Raw genomic sequence first — 9,261 nt, 5'->3', positions numbered from 1 at the left:
CCTCTGCTCTCAGCCTGTATGGTAATGGCCATGGGTGAGCAGGCCTGTGGGCCAGATACTGGGCAGCAATAAAGGCAGGAAAAACAGCTGCGGATTCCTTGAAAGCCAACCCTCAGCCAGCACTTCACCAGCAGGTTAAGGTCTGGCCCAGGTTCAGAATGGAAATTTCAAGCGGGCTCCAGGCCTTGAGGGCTTAAGGGCGGGGCCTGGGGGAGCAGAAGGTAGGGGAACAAGGATGCAGGTCAGAGAAAATTCAGCCCAATGCGTAGGGTTTCTAACCAGCCCTAGGGCTCAGTCTTTGAGCAGTGAGAACATGCACTGTGATTAGCACTTTCTACATATTATTTTAGCCAATCCTCAATGAGCCCATTTTACAGATAAGGAAACTGAGGATGAGCTGAAGTTAATGGCTTGTGTGACATCACCTTAAATGACAGAGATGTTATGAGAATGCAAGTCAAAGAGACTCTTTGTGCTACTCAAGATTTACCTGGACCACTGGGGAATATTTCATTACCACCTTAAGAGAAACTGGACCCTGAGCCAAAATCTAGAACAAGCCATATATAGTAAAACTTAAGGGGAAGAGAACCAGTTCCCTTGTCACTGACTTTAAACACCTAATTCATATATGCAGACTAGGACCACCCCACATCCTTTATGATTTAACTGGAGCCTAAGTGTAATTAAAGGGTTTCCCTGGTGACTCAGATGGTAAAGAATCTGCCTGCCATTGTAGGAGACCCGGGTTCAATCCCTGGGTCAGGAAGATCCCTTAGAGAAGAGAATGGCAACCCACTCCAGTATTCTTGCCTAGAGAATTCCATGGACAGAGGAGTCTGGTGGGCTACCGTGCATAGGGTCGCAAAGACAGACACGACTGAGCAACTAACAGTTCCACTTTCTAAGTATAATTAAAGGTGCTGTTCTGGGCTTAGAGGAGAAATACACGGTCCCTGCTTCCCAAGGAGTATGCACGTGCAGGAGAAAGATGGGGGCTCAAAGAAGGAGGAAAGTGGGGTCTGGGCAGGCAGGGCCGAGCTCAGAACCAAATAGCTCCCAGTTGTAAACTGGAACCTTGCCACCAGCACGTTGAAATCCCCATGGTCCCAGCCTCGTGTGCCAAACCAGGCACTAGCATTCTTGTGAAACAGATCACTAGCACTGGCCACTCTCCACACATACCTCTCAAGGCACAGTCGGTCTCACAGAGGGCCAGCCTTGGCCTTCACACCTGGGCTGCACAGCCCTGCCCCTCCCATCTCCCGTTGGAGGTGCTGGCACTGACACCGGCGGGCAGCGGCTCTAGAACTGGAACTCCCAGGTGGATCCAGGATCTGCAGCCGGAAGACAAAACGTTCCTGGTGTTCCCTAGCAACCCAAGCCACTCGCAGCCTACAGTTCCATGGCTGACACCCTTCCATCCATTTGCACCGAGGCGTTTGGTGTTTGGTGCTCCAGAACGCTTCCTAATGTCCCTTCAATGATCCACGAAGCCATTTGCTTATAAAATCTCCCTCCCTCCTCCTCCCGCCCCTACCCCGCCCTTCCACTGGCTTTTAGTCCAGTGAACCCTCTGCGGCAGATGCAGTGAACAGGAGCCCTGGGTAGCTTGTTGAACAAAGCCCTCATTCCAGAGTGGCAGCAGCGTGGGGGTGACCCCCCTGGCGGTGATGCTGCCCACTGTGGGCTGTACTGGGGGTTGGGGGGCTGGTGGGAGGAGATGGATGAGATTCAGAGACAGGAGCAAAACAAGCTCAGCTCCAGACAGAGGGGGAGGGAGACGGGGCAAGGAGGGGGAAGAAGGGGTTGAAGGGATTAGAAGAGGAGGAATTGGGGTGCAGGAGGAGGGAGAAACAAAGGGGAGGAGGGAGAGACAAAGGGGAGGAGGGAGAGACAAAGGGGAGGAGGGAAGGGAGGGGGAAGAAGGGGAAGAGAGGGAGCAAGGAGAGGAGAGGCCACTTCGTTTATTTATTATGATGCCAGTTGCAGTGTCGGTCTCGTGTGTGGGGAGCAGACTGTATTTTATGTTTTAATCCTCCAAGCTGTGTGTGTGGGCTGGGGATAATTACATTGAAAAATGTGTATAATATGCAGAAGGTTCTTTTTGTGGGGAACGGGAATGCTCCGGTGGAATATCTTCCTCATGGCAACCAATGCCTTTTCCATGAGCCGCTCGGGAGGTGCCAGTAATTGGGAGCACAGTGGAAGCCCAGGGCTGCCCCCACCCGGAGACAGCCAAGCCCTCCTCTATTTTAGGGGCGGCTTTGGCATGGAGGACCAGGGCTGGGACTCCTTCACCCCGCCTGCCCATGGGGCCCGCACACGACAGGCAAGATACAAATGGGAGCCTCATTGCTTTTTTGGTGCAGCCTTGGGGCCGCTGATGAAGAATGCAGGAGGGAGCTGACAGGCAGGCTGCTAGGAGACGGTGTCCACAGCCTGTGCACGGCACACATACACACAATTGTGTGCACAAGTCTTCACCCATCCACACACAATACACCTATATGCATACACACACTCACAAACATTATATGTACATATGCATACCCATATTCACCCCTATTCCTACACACACAAACACATGGGCGTACACACACTCACTCATCCACACCTCCAGACAGGCGCACACACACAGTCATACACAATACATGCACACGTGCGCACACAATGCCCACGGGCTCACATGCATGATCACACACACTCAAATGCCCACAAACTCATGTTAATGGGCGTATACATTTTCACAAATTCACAGTCTTACCCATGGCCATACATGGGTCCATGTACATCTTCCATTCTCTTACTTACTCACATACACACACCCTCATATGGATTTGCACACACACAAGTACGCACACCACTGCTGACCACTGTGAAGTGGAAATCCAAACTATTGCAGTGAGATTCTTATTTAGAATTTAAAAGCAATGGACATCTGCCTTCCCTGAAAGGCCACAAAAAAACATCTTCCACCCCAACATTCGGAATATTTTTTTTTTTGGTGCACGTGCTTTAGTGACAGCACCGCTCACTTAATTTGAGCCGCCTGGCGGGTTTGCAAACTTTCCTTCGGCTTATGCCAACTGCTGATTTGATGCCTGTTTACCCAGAAATTGCAGATCCGGTGGAAAAAACACCCCAACCTATAGAGGTGCCAGTAAGTTGTGCTTTGCACAGCGGGCCAGCATCCCACAGAAGAAAATCCACTCGCGCAACAGTGTGGTCCCCAGAAAGTCCCGCGATGATGAATAGGGCTTCTGGCTCCCTTGGGACTTGGCTGGTTATTTTGTAGGAAATTGAATTTCTTGGTACATTAGGGGATGTGCTAATGAACACTAATGCTGGGCCAGGAGGGCTGGGGGTGGGCTCCGCCCCGGGTCGGTTTCCACTTCTGCCTCTGGTAACCTTGGCTCCCCCTTCCCCACTCCCCCTCTCCTGCTGGACTGGCCCAGTGCCACCCTCACGTGCTCTCTCCCGGCCCTGTCCAGGCCCTCTTGAGAATCTGTGTTGAGTTCAAACTGCCCACCGGCCTTTGGTCACTCCCAAGCCTGCCATGGGCAGAAGCCCTTAGGACAACTTAGGGCCTATGGAATTCGGCCCAATTTTCTCAGCCTTTTAAGGCTGCTTCTCTGGGATCAGCCACCTTGCCTAGGCTCCTTTTCTACTGGTTCTCCACTCCTGCCCCTTAGGTGACCGGACAGCATCGCTGTGGTTCCCTGAACTTGCCCTGGTCCCGCAACTTGAGCAACTCTTGCAGTCAACCAGATTCACTCCCTCTGTTAGCTGTCACCACAGTGAAAGAAGAGGTCAACTAGCAAAGTAGGGATCTGCAGAGCCAAGAGCGCCTGGTCCCCGCAGCAGCCAGGCTCCCCCGGTTGCGTTCCCTTTTGTCTACTCAGTCCCAGCATGCTGGCCGCCCTCAAATGCTGGGGCACACCCCTACTGCAGGCCTTTGCACAGCTCTTTTTGCTGAAATGTGTCCACCCAGGCACACACACCATTCATGCTTCACCTGCTAGGTCATCCCTGGAACATCAGCTGGTTACCCTGTTTGAAGTGGCGACCTCCACCCACTCTGCTCCTCCGTACCCTCTTCTCTACTCGTGCCATCGCCTGCAGCCCTTGCCACCTGACACACTGCTTGTTACTGGAAAGCGAGCATTTGAAAGCCACACAATCTGACTGTTTAGGTTACTGCCGTATCTTTGCACCCAGTACAGGAGCAGGTAATTAGTTGATCCACAGTGGTCTGTTGAAAAAAGAAAAATAATGATGAAACCCACTCCATCACCAGTGCCCACCTAGCCTTCCCAGCCCGTCTTCAAGATGGCCCATTTGGGGTTCATGTGAAGTTGGCAAAACGTGCTGCACTTCTCTTTCTGCTCCCAATCTGTATTCAGGGTTCTTGCTGTGCATTGACCCAGATCACAGACCCATACTTTTCCTATTGAAAATATAGTGAGTTGGTCAGTTTTATAAAAGTATTTTACATGTATTACCTGATTTACTATTCACAAACTGCAAATGACAGATGTGGTTTTATTATACCATTTAACAGATGAGCAAACTGAGGCTCAGAGAGGTAAAGTGACTGGCGCAGGTCACACAGCTTCTACCTTCCTGTGCTCCTTCTTCTAGACTCTATCGCCAGGACTATTTACACCTCTCTCCATGATGGGCAGTGAGCTCTGTTTCTAGTTAGTGGTTAGATCTCCATAATTGAGGCTTCCCTGGTAGCTTGGCTGGTAAAGAATCTCCTTGCAATGCAGGAGACCCCAGTTCGATTCCTGGGTTGGGAAGATCCCTTGGTGAAATGAAAGGCTACCCACGTCAGTATTCATTGGCTTCCCTGGTGGCTCAGATGGTAAAGAATCCACCTGCAATGGAGGGTTCGATCCCTGGGTTGGGAAGATCCTTTGAAGGAGGGCAAGGCAACCCACTCCAGTAATCCTGCCTGGAGATTTCCAAGGACAGATGAGCCTGGAAGGCTACAGTCCATAGGGTCAGAATGAGTTGGACACAACCGAGCAACTAAGCCCACAGCACAACACTCCATAGTCGATCTAGACCTTGTCTGAAGGGTGAACCACAGCAAGAAGGCCCTGTTTTTCAGCCAAGAGAGCTTCATCGCACCTGAGACCCAAGGAGAGAATTTGTTCCCACTGAAAAGTGGATTCCTTTTGAGGGTCTCTTACCTGGCACTTCCTGGCCATACGACCTTAGGCATTAAGTGGGTATATACCTGCCTACGGGGAGTCATGAAAAGGCACAGTTGATGTATTTAGAAGGGCCTTAGTAAAGTTTAGACTTGTTCCAGCCTCCAAGTAATCTTTCTGTGAGTGACTTGAGAATTCCTGACTCAGGGAAGTCCACTCAGCAATTGACCCATGTGTCATCGCCCCAGATCACTTTTGCTTTTTGGGGGCAGCCACCCTGTCCTGCAGACCCACGGGGCTTAGAAGGAAAACAGAGTACCATGCCTTTTCCTAGAAGCTGCCTTACAGCACCACTCTCCACCCTTGAAGCAGCTCTGCATGCCAGAATGCCCAGGGAGGATTCCACCAGCATCCTCAAAAGAGAGGTGTGCAGGTGGTGTGGGATAAAATCCAAAAAGGAGGGGTGCCCGAAGCCCAACCAATGCCAGGGCGTGAAGGACAGAGAGGCAGCCTCAGGGACAGGTGGCCTGGGGGTGGGGTTGGGGGGGGGGTGGCTGGGACGCAGCTCAGGGCGCAAGGAAGCGAGCTGGTGGGAGGTGCATGCTTTTGCAGCCCAGCTCCTGGGGACATTTCCCTGCCGCAGCTTCTCAGCCACTGAGGAGCAAACAAAGCCAGAGGTGCCGCTGCAGACACTGCACGCGGCTGGGAAACAGGGGCCGTCTGTACCTTTCAATGCTCTCATCTCATTAATCTTGCACCTCTGCAGTCCTTCTGAAGAGCGCACTCACAGCGGCTCATTCATTACGGCTCTAATAACAGCGGCAGGCATTAAAGCACCAGGCTGCGGAGGAACTGGCCTCTGCAGCTGCAGAAAGCCAATACCTTTTTAAATACATTTACACAGCAATAAATAAAAGCGGTCTCAGTTTACCTCTTTATTAAACTCTATTTGCTCGTCGGAGTTAAGGGCTGCATTTGTGTCTTGCTATTCAAATTTATTCGTGCGCGTCTCCTAGGCTGGCCGCATTTATTCCATCATGCAATAATGGTGGCTGAAGCTTAACGGGGCCTTTCATCACCAAGCAGCCCTCATTAAGGGCTCTGCTCCAGGCTCCTGGGCTCAATTTGGCCACCATGAAGACCACCCCCATTATCCAGAGGGGAACAGGAAGGCAGAGGACGAACACGCCTTGATTAGTCTCGCCCAGCAACCAGCTAGCTGATGACCCGCAGCTGATGAGATCAGCATCCCCCAGGCTCTAGTTCAGATGGTCCCCCTGAGGGGGCTGCTCCCACTTAATGTCACCCTACTTCCACGGCGTTAGAGAGTCACGGCGAGTGAGCACGGCTCATGTTCCGAGGAAGCACGCACCTGTTCAAACCGGTTTTGACTTTGAATCTCTCGCTCTCAATACCTGCTCTCGTTCCAAGGAACTAACATTCTGTCTACATTTGTGAGACATGCAGGATTGACCAGTTTGGAAGATGTCCCCCATGTGGGGTCTCCTGACTGGGCTCAGTGTGGACAATTTCTCCCCTCGACAGACTGTTTAAAGGGTTTTGGGAGTCTTACTGCCTCCCCTACAGGCCCCCGACTTCTTCAAGAATCCTGGATTCTATGAAAAAGACTCAGCCCAGTGCATGGCTGAGTATATTCGCCAGCTGTAAACCCCTTTCCCAAGCTCCTGGGATGCTGCCATTCTTCTGATTATAACGCTCCAAGGCCTGGGGGCCCGGGGGCTGTGCCACTGTGCAGAATGAGGCCAAAGTGAGTGGGCACCAGTGCTGGCTGATGGTGACCAGAAGACCTAGGTGAGGTGGGACTTCCTGGGCAGGTGCTAAACACTGGGTTTTGCAGCTGCAAGATGGGGAGAGCCCTGGGAGGGTCCCATGAGAGTGCCTGGGAGTCTGGACCTAGCTTTTGGTGGAGTCGAGCAGTAGCTTATCCCTCTAACAAGGCCCAGCCATGAATAAACTGCTCCTCAGCTCACCTGTAGAATCCCCCCTCTCCGTGTTCACTGCAGTGGCTCATCTATGCTGACTGTGAGGGGCACACCAGGAACAAACACACTACTATATTCAGTGAGACGCAGATTTGGGAGGCAGGAGGAAAACTGTCCCCATCTCACGGAGAGAGAAAGTGGGCACAGAGAGGCTGTGTGCCTTGCTCAAAGGCACACAGCTAGTCAGGATCCCAATTCAGGAAATCCACTCCCATTCCTAATCTCGTACTGTTGCACTGCAGAAGTGTCAGAAATCATTTCAGCACCAATGGGCCCTGGAAAGGTGCTGAGGGATCCCTGAGTCAGAGATTGAGGGCAGCTTTGCGCGGTCAGAGTGCTGAAGGGTCCCCAGGGTCTGGCAGCCAGTCCATAGCTCCAAGTCACTCAGAATCCTTCCCTGGGGTCCTCTTTCCTCAGGATTTTCTACTTCTTCCTGCCTTTTCTCTCTATTCTCCCCCATCACATACCAAGTGCAACCTGGCCTGCATGCAATGAACAAACAATGATTGGCAGACAAGATTTACCCATCCTCGGGCAGGTCACTTCACCTCTGCAGGAGTCAGAGCATGAATCCTCATCTTACCCACGACTCCAAGCCTGGTGTAGACATTTCTTTTAAAAGAAAGAATACAAGGAATGGCCCCAGGCTGGCATTAGATCCTGGATTGCTGATTTCCAAGCTACGCCATGGGCAAGACTTGCCATTCCTCCAGGTCCCAGTGTCCACATTCAGAAAAAGGAGAAAGAAAGAACACTTCCTATACTGTGTACACAAGGTTGCTGACAGCACTTAGCACTGGGGAGATGCACAATTGATGCGAATTTAGTTCCCTTTATTTATCTAAGCATCTAGGCAGCTGTGGCAGAGGAGGAAGTCAGTTCTTCTAAGTTCAACTTCAGGGAGAGAATAAGAGAGCAGCCAACCTATATACTGATAGCACTGGAACACTGCCATAACCAGGGCATGCCAACTGTGTGGCCAAGAGTGCCAACCACCAGCTGCAAGATGAGAGGGACTGGGGATTCTGCTCACCCTCTTTCCCCAGATCCTGAGCAGTGGGCTAGGCAAACACTGTTCTTTAGCTGGTCTGACGTCCACACTCAATCCCCTTCTCCCTGGTCTGCTGGAAATAAAAGTAGGGACTTTCCCATTTGCCCTCAGAGTTAGGAGAGGCCAACGACACAGAAATAAGAAATTTAAAACTCTTCAGAGTGGAGAGTAGGCTTCCAGAAAAGCTTTTGTGAGGTAGAAAGATACATTCCCCATCTTAATGGTTGTGATGGTTTCATGTATACACATGTATCATAACCGATCATGGTTAATACATGGTTAACACACATGTGTTGTATGTTTGAAAATTGCTGAGAAAATTGACCTGAAAGTTCTCATTAAGAAAAAAGACGGTAACTATGGGTAGTGATGGATGCATATATCAAATCATTATGTTGCACACCTAAAACTTAATACAATATTACAGTCAATTATATCTCATTAAAAAAAAAGATCAAACCATATACTTTACATATGTGGAGCTTGCTGTATGTTAGTCATACCTCAATAAAGCTGTTTTAAAAAACCCTGCTGGACATAGATGGACCTAGAAAGTGTCATACTGAGTAAAGTAAGTCAGACAGAGAAGGGGAAATGCCGTATGACATCCCTTATATGTGGAATCTAAAAAAAAATTATACAAATGAACTTACTTACAAAACAGAAATGGACTCACAGACTTCAAGAATGAGCTTATGGTTGCTGGGGATGGGTTGGGGGAGGATGGGGCCAAGGGATAGTTAGGGAGTTTGGGATGGACATGTACACACTGCTATATTTAGAATTGATAACCAACAAGGGCCTACTGTATAGCACGTGGAAATCTGTTCAGTGTGATGTGGCAGTTTGGATGGCAGGGGAGTTTGGGGAAGAACGGATACATGTATAGGCATAGCTGATTCCCTTACCTGTTCATTTGAAACTATCACAGCATTATTAATTGGCTATATCCCAATACAAAAAGTTAAAAAAAATAACTTAAGAAGATATGAAATAGAACCAACTATTGTCAAAAAGATATAATTCTTCATTTTAAATTTGTGTT

The sequence above is a fragment of the Bos indicus genome, chromosome 28 (assembly GCF_029378745.1).
Source record: "Bos indicus isolate NIAB-ARS_2022 breed Sahiwal x Tharparkar chromosome 28, NIAB-ARS_B.indTharparkar_mat_pri_1.0, whole genome shotgun sequence".
Lineage (NCBI taxonomy): Eukaryota > Metazoa > Chordata > Mammalia > Artiodactyla > Bovidae > Bos > Bos indicus.
This window is presented reverse-complemented; position numbering follows the sequence as displayed.